Below are 10132 nucleotides of genomic sequence, written 5' to 3'. Positions count from 1 at the left end.
TTTGTTTTCTTTTTCTGAAATAACTTGTTGAAATTACTAATTTGTATAAGTTGAATTTCTTTTTATATATTTAATATGAGTCATTTATCAGATATGTGCATTGCAAATATCTTTTTTTATCCCTAGTTTGCTTTTTCATTTTGTAAGCATGTCCTTTTAAACAGCCTTACTGAGACAGAATTTGCAGACCACACATTTTAAAGTGTATAGTTCAATGACTTTTAGAGTTGTGTAGCCTTCAACAAAATAAATTTTAGAACGTTTTATCACTCCATAAAGAAATCTATTACCTGTTAGCAGTCACTCTTCACCTCAGTATTCTCAGCCTTGGCAACCACGATCTGCTTTCTGACTCTATAGATTAGACTTTCCTGCATATTTCATATAAATGGAATCATACCATATGTGATCTTTTATGACTGACCTCTTTCATTTAGAATGTTTTCAAGGTACGTCTATGTTGTAGCATATATCAATGTTTCTTTCCTTATTATGGCTAAATAATATTCCGTTGTATGAACATATCATGTTTTCTGTTATCCACTAATCTGTTTATGGACATTTGGAGTGTTCACACACTTTGTCTATTATAAATAATGCTATTATGCACACTCATGTACACAATTTTGCATGGACATATGTTTTAATTTCTCTCAGGAATATATCCAGGAGTGAAATCACTGGATTATATTTTAACTATGTTTAGCTGTTTTAGGAGCTTCCAGATCATTTTCTAAAGTGATTGCACCATTTTTCCATCCCCAATAACCATCTGTATAGGTTCCAGTTTCTTTATATTTTTACTAATACATGTTATTTTCTGGTATTTTTGAATTATAGCCATTCTAGAAGATTTGAAATAGCATCTCATTATGGTTTCAATATGTGTGTCTCTGATGGCTAATGATATTGAGCATCTTTTCATGTGCTTCTTGATAGCTTGTGTATCTTCTTTGGAGAAATCTGCATTCAAATTCTTTGCCATATTTAGTTAGATTTTATCTTTATGATCATGTTGTAAGATTGTTTATATGTTCTAGATATAAGTCCCTTGTCAGATGTATATGATACTAATATCTTCAATTCTGTGAATTATGTTTTCACTTTCTTCTTGGTGTCCTTTTGTGCACAAAGATTTTATTTTGATGAATTTAATGATAATATTTTGATGAGAAGCACAGGACTTTTAATGTCAGTTAAGTCCAGTTTGTAATTTTTTGTGCATTCTGTATCCTACTTAAGAAATCTTTGCCTATCCAAATGTCATGAAATTATTTCTTTGTGTGTTCTTATAGAACTTTTGGTTTCATTTTACACTTAAAAATAAGACCCATTTTGAATTCATTTTCTCTATAATAGTCATCAAGGTAGTCTATTTCTGAATTCTGTTCTCTTACATTGATCCATTTGTCTGTCTTTCTGACAATATCACACTGTCTTAATACTATAGCTTTTTTTGGAAGGCATTAAAAACTAGTAGTATGAATCTTTCAACTTTATTCTTCTTCAAGATTGTCTTGGTTATACTAGATTCTTTGCATTTTAGATTTTTTAATTAGCTTATCAATTTCCACAAAAAATCTTCCTGGGAGTTTGATTTGGATTAAAATGAATCTGTAGGGAATTCCCTGGAAGTCCAGTGGTTAAGATCCCGTGCCACCACTGCCTGGGACCCAAGTTCGATCCCTGGTCAAGGAACTAAGATCTCACAAGCCACAGGGTGCAGCAAAAAACCACTCTGTACTCCAATTTGAAGAGAATTGATATCCTAACAATGTTGAGAATTTCAGTTCATGAATGTGATATAACTCTCAACTCATTTATGTCTATTCTGAGCAGTGTTTGTGATATTCATTGTAAAAGTATTTGTACATCTTTTATTACATTTACCCCTAGCTATTTGAAATTTTTGTCCTGTACATTAGAAAAAGCATTAAAAAACACATTTTCCAGTTGTTTTTTCTGGTTTATAGAAATGCAATTTATTTTTGTAGATTGATTTTATGTTCAGCTACCTTGCTAAACAATTTTATTTATTCTAATGATTTATTTATAGTTGCTTTTTTCATATTTTTGGTATACTATATATCTGTGAATAATGGCAGTTTTGTCTCTTCCTTTCCAATCCTTATGTTTTATATTTAATAATTTTTTCTATATTCTGGCTAGTTTCTTCAGTACAATGGTGAATAGAAATGGTAATAATGGGCAATTTTTGTCTGTTCATGATGTTAAGGGAAACATCTTCAATTTTTAATAAATTAGTATGATCTTTTCTAAAGAATTTTTACTGTTACCCCTTATCAGGTTAAAAAAGTTCCTTTTACTTTTAGTTTTGTAAGAATTTTTCTTATAAATGGATGTTAAATTTTAAGTATTTTCTACATTTATTGAAATGATCACTTTTTGGAAAAAAGCAATTAATGTCATGGATTACATTATTTGATATAAAAATTAATTTTGTATTCCTCAAATACATTTTTGCAATGATATGCTATTTTTAATACTTTTAAGATTTAATTTGCTGATTTTAGAAAATGATTTATATATCTTAGTTCATGAATGAGACTGGTTTGGAATAGTTCATGTGAAATTAGAATTTCTTATTCTTTAAATGTAGATATTGCTTACTAGTAAACCTTGTGGAGCTGGAATTTTCTTTATAGACACATTTTCAAATAATAATTCATTATCTAAGGGTTATAAAATCACTCAGATTTTCTATTTCTTTCCAATTCAATTTTAGTAATTTCTTTGTTTTATACAGATTGCTAACATTTATGGGCATAATTTTGTTTATGATATATTTTATACTTGTTTTGTTGTCTGCTGTATAATAATTAGCTACTCCACTTCATTCTTATTATTGTTTATTTATATCTTCGATCATATTTTTCTTGATCAATGTTGACAATAATTTTGTTAGTTTTATTAGTTTTTTCAAAGAATCATCTTTGTCTTCATCTCTACTGTTTGCTTTTATCTGTTTCATTAATTTATGCTTTTATTCATGCTCATTCCCTTCTTTCTATCTTTCCTGGATTTATTTTACTATTCTTTTACTAAATTTTTAAGATATGTATTATATATAAAATTTCAAAGCCACTTAGGAGTATACTGTAGATAGGATGACTGTTTATCCCTAAATATTTCAGTATGTATTTTCTTAGAAACTTTTTTCTTACATAACCACACTGCAGTTATCAAAATCAGGAAATTAACATTAGTTCATTTCTATTATCTAATCTATAAACTTCATTCAATTTTGCCAATTATGCTAATATCATTTATAGAAAAAGATTTCCGTTTTCTGGTCTAGGTTCCAATCCAGGATCACACATTGCATTTATTTGTGATGTCTTTTTAATCTCCTTTAGTTTAGAATAATTCCTTATTCGTTCGTAGTCTTTAATGACCTTGTTACTTTTGAAGAGTTTAGGCTAGTTATTTTTGTAAATTGCTCTCAAATTTTGTTTATTTGATGTTTTTCCATGACTAGATCCAAGCCACACATTTTGGCAGGACTACCACAGAAATAATATTGTGTTTTCCTCAGAATATTATATGAGGACTCAACTATGTTTATCTGTCCCCTTCTGTTGATATTAATTTTAATTACTTGTTTAAGGTATAATCTACCAAGTTTCACCACTATAAATTTCCATTTTCAATTTGTAAGTAATGAATATCTTAAAGAGATATCTTTTTAAAATTTTTCATGTGGATCATTTTAAAAGTCTTTATTGAATTTGTTACAATATTACTTCTGTTTTATGTTTTGGATTTTTGTCCACATGACATGTGGGATCTTAGCTCCCTGACCAAGGATCAAACCTACACCTCCTGCATTGGAAGGCAAAAATCTTAAACCACTGGACCATCGGTGAAGTCCCTCTAATTGCTTCTAAAATGTTCAGCCATTTGTGTTAATATCCACTGAAAATTCTGGCCCAAGTCACTTATGATGATGATTTGACTGCCAAATTCAGATTTTCTAATCCCATCATTAATTTTACATTTGTTGGTTGACATTCTAACGTAAGAATAAGATAGTTTGCTCTTTATTCATTTGTTTACTTGAAGTAGTATGAATTCATGTATTCTTATTTAATAGGTTATAATTTATAACTGTGATTATTTATTTTGATATTCAAGTAGTCCTAGATTTGGCCAGTGAAAGCCATTTCATACAGACATTTGTACCCTCGGAGTGTACTCATAGTTCTTTGAGCCCTTCCTTACTTTGACTCTATAGGCTACCCCAGACTCATCTTTTAATTTCTCAGTTCCAAGTCTGGAATGAGACATATCTTCAAGGAATCCTAGGTACTATGTATGCTTGTTGCTACTAGAGTGTCGCTGCTTCTAGGCCCTGTATATCTATATAGGCCAAGCTATATACATATACACATATATATTTGTTTAGTTATATACATAAAATGTGTTTGTTACAATAACAATAAAGTTATAATTTTACACATATTTTATTATATATATGTGTGAAAATCAGGAGTTCATACTGATACCTCTAACTCTAGACCAATAACACAGGGTTGATTCTAGACTACTCCCTTTCCATAGTTGTAGCTCTCTTTTCCAACAGTGAGAAATCTGACTCCCATTATCCGTACTATATTTACTCATTTGCTCAATGCTAGAATGCACAGAAAGCAGTTTTATGATTGCTAACCAATTCCACTGTGAAAAACAAGCCTATAACTCAAATTCGAGATTTGTTTATAGGTTGCTTTTTTTTTTTTTTTTTTTTTTTGCTTTTTAGTCTGAGGATATATAATCAAAATACTGCACTTACACATTACTTGGGTTTATTCTGCCCCCTCCTTCAGTTTGGTTATAAACTTGATTCATTTGTTTTTGTTTCCATTTTATGTTTTTCCTTATCCCTTTTTATTTTAGTTGTTTTCTTTTTTGGAGTTTGTGAAACATTAACATGGTTCCAAAAGTCAGAACTATAGACAAAAGAATGCTCACAGAAATGTAGTTATCTCCATCCTTTATATCCCATTCATATCCCCCATCCTTTCTACTCTGCCCTACCCCGATATATGTATAAATTTCATTATTTCTGCTTTTTTCTTCCATGTTTCATTTTTCATAAATGAAAAGACCATTTTTCTTATCTTCCCTTTTTGTTTACACGAAAGATGACTTATAGTAGACACTCTTCAACACTTTGCTTTTTCCGTCTGCTTAGTGTATCCCAACTGATTTCATTCCTTTTTAAAAATTGTAATTAATAGACTTTTAAAAGTAGTTTTAGGTTTAGGAGAAAAAATTAGTCAGAAGTACAGAGAGTTACCATATGCCCCTTAAGTCCCAACAATTTCCTCAATTTTTTACATCTTACATTAGTGTGGTACATTTACAAATAATGAGTCAATATTGATACACTATTATTGAAGTCCATAGTTTATATTAAAATTCATTTTTTGTGTTGTACATTCTATGGGTTTTTGATAAATGTATAACAACATGTTATCTATTATTATAGTATCATGCAAAAAGCTTCATTGTCTGAAAAGTCTCCTGTGTTCCATTACCATATAATTAATCCCCATCACCCATTTTGCCCAACCATCAACCCTGTGGTCCCTACTAATCACTAATGTGTTCTCTGTATCTATGAGGTGTTCTTTTTTGTTTTATTTTGCTCATTTGTTTTGTTGCTTTTAGATTCTACAGGAGTGAAATCATACATTATTTGTCTTTCTCTGACTTATTTCACTTAGCATAATATATTCAAGATCCATTCATGTTGTCAAAAAGAACTCAAAAAGGATTTCATTATTTTTTATGGCTGAATAGTATTCCATTGTATCCATGACCATGTCTTCTTTATCCATTCATCCATTAATGAATGCTTAGGTTGTTTCCATATCTTGGCTATTGTAAATAATGCTGCAATGAACACAGAGATGCAAATATATATATGTATATATATTTCAAATTAGTGGTTTTTTGTGTGTGTTCTTCAGTTAAATACCCAGATGTGGAATAGTTAGATCATGTTGTAATTCTATTCTTAATTTTTTGAGACATTTCCATACTGTTTTCCATAGTGGTTGCACCAATTTACAGTTTCACCAAAAGTATATGAGGGCTCCTGTTTCTCTACATCTCCCACATTTGTTATTTCTTGTGTTTTTGATAATAGTCATTCTAACAGGTGTATCTTATTTTGTGTTGATTTGCATTTCCCTAATAATTAGTGATATTGAATGTTTTTAATGTGCTAATCGGCCACCTACATATCTTCTTTGGAAAAATGTTCAGATCCTCTGCCAAGTTTTAATCAGATTGTTTGTTTTTTTTGTTGTTGTTATTGAGTTGTATATTCTTTACATATTTTAGGTATCAGTCCCTTATAAGATATATGATTTACAAATATTTTCTCCCTTTCAGTAGTCTGAGTTTTCATTTTGATGATCGTTTCTGTGCAAAAGCTCTTTGGTTTGATGTTTTCCCATTTGTTTATTTTTACTTTAATTTCCCTTGCCTTTGGAGTCAGATACACAAAATAATTGCTAAGACTGATGTCAGTGAAGTTACTACCTATGTTTTCTTCTAGGAATTTTATAGTTTCAGGTATTACATTCAAATCTTTAATCCATTTGAGATGTTTTTTGTTTGTTTTGTTTCTTGTGTATGGTGTAAGATAGTGGTCTAATTTCATTCTTCTGCATGTGGCTGCCCAGTTCTCCCAACACCATTTACTGAAGAGTCTATCCTTTCTCCACTGTATGTTTTTTGCTTCTTTGTCATAAATTAATATTCTATATATGTGGAAGTTTATTTCTGAGGTCTCAGTTCTTTTCCATTCATCTCTGTGTCTGTTTCTGTGCAAGTACTGTACATGTTTGATCTTGGTAATATAGTTTGAAATTAGGGAAAATGATACTTCCAGATTTTTTTCTTCTTTCTCAATATTTTCAGGCTATTCAGGATCTTTTGTGGTCCCACACAAATTTTAGAATATTTGCACTAGCTCTGTGAAATATGTCATAGGAATTTGATAGGGATTGCATAAAATCTGTAGATGTTTTGGGTAGTCTGGACATTTTAACAATAGTAATTCTTTCAATTCATAAACATGGAGTATCTTTCCTTTTGTGTGTGTGTGTTTGTCTTCTTCAATTTCTTTCTCAGTGTCTTATAGTTTTCAGTGTACAACTCTTTCACCTCCTTGGTTAAGTTTATTCCTAGTTAATTTATTGTTTTTCTGCAATTGTAAATGGGATTGTTTTATTAATTTCTTTCCCTGATTATTTTATTAGTGTATTGAATTGCCACAGATTTTTGTATATTGATTTTGCATCCTGTGACTTTACTGATTTTATTTATTACTTCTAAGAGGTTTTTTTTTTTGGTTGGAGGTTTTAGGACTTTCTATATGTAGTATCATATCATCTGCAAATAGTGACAGTTTCACTTCTTACCTTCCAATTTGGATGCCTTTTATTTCTTTTACTTGTCTAATTGCTGTGGCTAGGACTTCCAATATGATGTTAAGTGAAATTGGCAAGAGTGGGCATTCTTGTATTATTCCTGAATTGAGAAAAAAGTTTTCAGCTTTTCACCATCTTATCTGTTTTTAGCTGTGAGTTTGTCATAGATAAACTTTATTATGTTGATGTATGTTCCCTTTGTACCCACAATGTTGAGAGTATTTGTCATATGTGGATGATGAATTTTGTGAATACATTTTTCTGAAACTATTGATATGATCATATACTTTTTATCCTTCATTTTGTTAATGTGATGTGCATATTGATTGATTTGTGGATGTTGACCCATTCTTGTATCCCTGGAATAAATCCCACTCGACTGTGGTACATGATCCTTTTATTGTTGGATTCAGTTTGCAAATATTTTGTTGAAGATTTTTGCATCTAGGTTCCTCATGCATAGGGGTTTGTATTTTTTATTTTTGTGGTGTCCTTGTCTGTTTCTAATCATTCACGATTCTATTTTGCAAGATTATATATTTTTATTTATCCATTTCTTCTAGGTCTTCAATTTGTTGGCATATAGTTGTTTATAGTAGTTTCTCATAATTCCCTTGTATTTCTGAGCTATCAGGTATAACTTTTCTTGTTTGTTAGTTGCTCAGTCGTGTCCAACTCTTTGCGGCCCCATGGGCTGTAGCCTGCCAGGTTCTTCTGTCCATGGAATTCTCCAGGCAAGAATACTGGAGTGGGTAGCCATTTCCTTCTCCAGGGAATCTTGCTGATCCAGGAATCGAATCCACGTCTCTTGCACTGGCAGGCAGATTCATCACCAGTGAGCTGCCAAGCCCAAAAGTTCTGCTGTGGGTAAAATGTTATCAAACAGCAATGCATGCTGCAGAAAAATTGTTCATGAATGGAACAGTGAATTGATATCACAAACTTCATTGTTGTCTTATTTTAAGAAACTGCCACAGCCACCTCAACCTTCAGCAAGCACCACCCTGATCAGTCAGCAGCCATAAATATCAAAGCAAAATTCTCCACCAGTGAAAAGATTATGACTGGCTGAAGGTTCAGATGATACTTAGCATTTTTAAGCAATAAAAGATTTTTAGTTAAGTATTTACATTGTTTTTAAGACATAATGCTATTGCACACTCAATGGACTACAGTATAGTATAAGCATAAATTTTATATGCCCTGGAAAACCAAAATAATTGTGTGATTCAGTTAATTCAGTTAACTGCAATATTCACTTTATTGTTGTGATGTGGAGCTAAATGCACAATGTATCTGAGGTATGCCTGTAATATGCTTAAAATTACAAAATTATGAATGATGGAGAACAGATTAGCGGTTGCCAGGGGTTAAGGACATACAAGAGAAGTGGCTGTGGTTATGAAAAGACAATATGCGTGATCTTTTAATGATGGAAGTGTAAAAATAAAATTGATGAAGTCTGAACAAGATTGTTGGATTGCATGGGTATCAAAATCCTGGTTGTGATATGGTACTATATTTGGGGAAAAGTGAGTAAAGTTATGTGTGATATTTCTGTATTATATCTTACAACTGCATGTGAACCTACAATAATCCCACTGTAAAAGTTCAATTTAAAAAAAGTATGGTGCGAGGGGGGATCGGGATGGTGGGAGGGGGGATCGGGATGGGGAATACATGTAAATCCATGGCTGATTCATGTCAATGTATGACAAAACCCACTACAATATTGTAAAGTAATTAGCCTCCAACTAATAAAAATAAATGAAAAAAATAAATAAAAAATAAATAAAAACACTAGTTAACTAGAAAAAAAAAAGTATGGTTTGGCATGAAAGAATCAGAAACCAGCTAAATCTATGAGGAATGATTCTTTTTTACTTCATAAGAAGAGCACCATCTAATAATGCTGTATTTCTCGTAGCTACAGCAAGAAGCAGAATTATGAGAAGTAGTTTTATGGAAAATTGCCTTAATGGTCAACTGTGCATTAGAGGAAAAAATTAGAAATGTCCATATAAATGGAAATGGGATGCTCTTAGCTTCTTTGGAAATAGTTAAATTTACTTCTTAAAATTATAACATATAATTTTACTGATTTTTGCTACTCCATTTATCTGATGAAATAATACTAGAATAAACTACCAGAAAGATGGGGATTTCCAAATCAGTGAGGGATTTCAGAACCTAAGTTAGCACTCTCTGTTTGGCAAGATCACTCTTATTTGGGGTCCATAATTCCCACTCAATGTAAAACACTTCTGTATTGGGAGGGAGACTTTCCTCTTCAGGGAAATCTTGCCAGAAAAGCCAATTTCTCTTTTTTGTGAAGGCCAAAAAGCTGACAGGGTTTTTTGTCTTTGTAGAAATCATTTTAATTTTTTCAGAATATTTTGTCTTCTGAAGTTTATCATGGAGTATCAATACTATTAAATTAATGCTTTCTGAAAGAGGCATCACTTGGTTTAACAGCAAGAGGTGGAGAAAGAGAAGGGCAACATGTTTGATCTCCAGAGCATCCGAAACGTTGTTGTTCTGTTGCTAAGTCATGTCCTACTCTTTGTGACCCCGTGGACTGCAGCTCACCAGGCTCCTCTGTCCTCCACTATCTTCTGGAGTTTGCTCAAATTCATGTCCATGTACCATGTCCCAGTTCCACCTGG

This window comes from Muntiacus reevesi, chromosome X, assembly GCF_963930625.1.
Source record: "Muntiacus reevesi chromosome X, mMunRee1.1, whole genome shotgun sequence".
Lineage (NCBI taxonomy): Eukaryota > Metazoa > Chordata > Mammalia > Artiodactyla > Cervidae > Muntiacus > Muntiacus reevesi.
Note: the sequence above shows the minus strand (reverse complement) of the source record.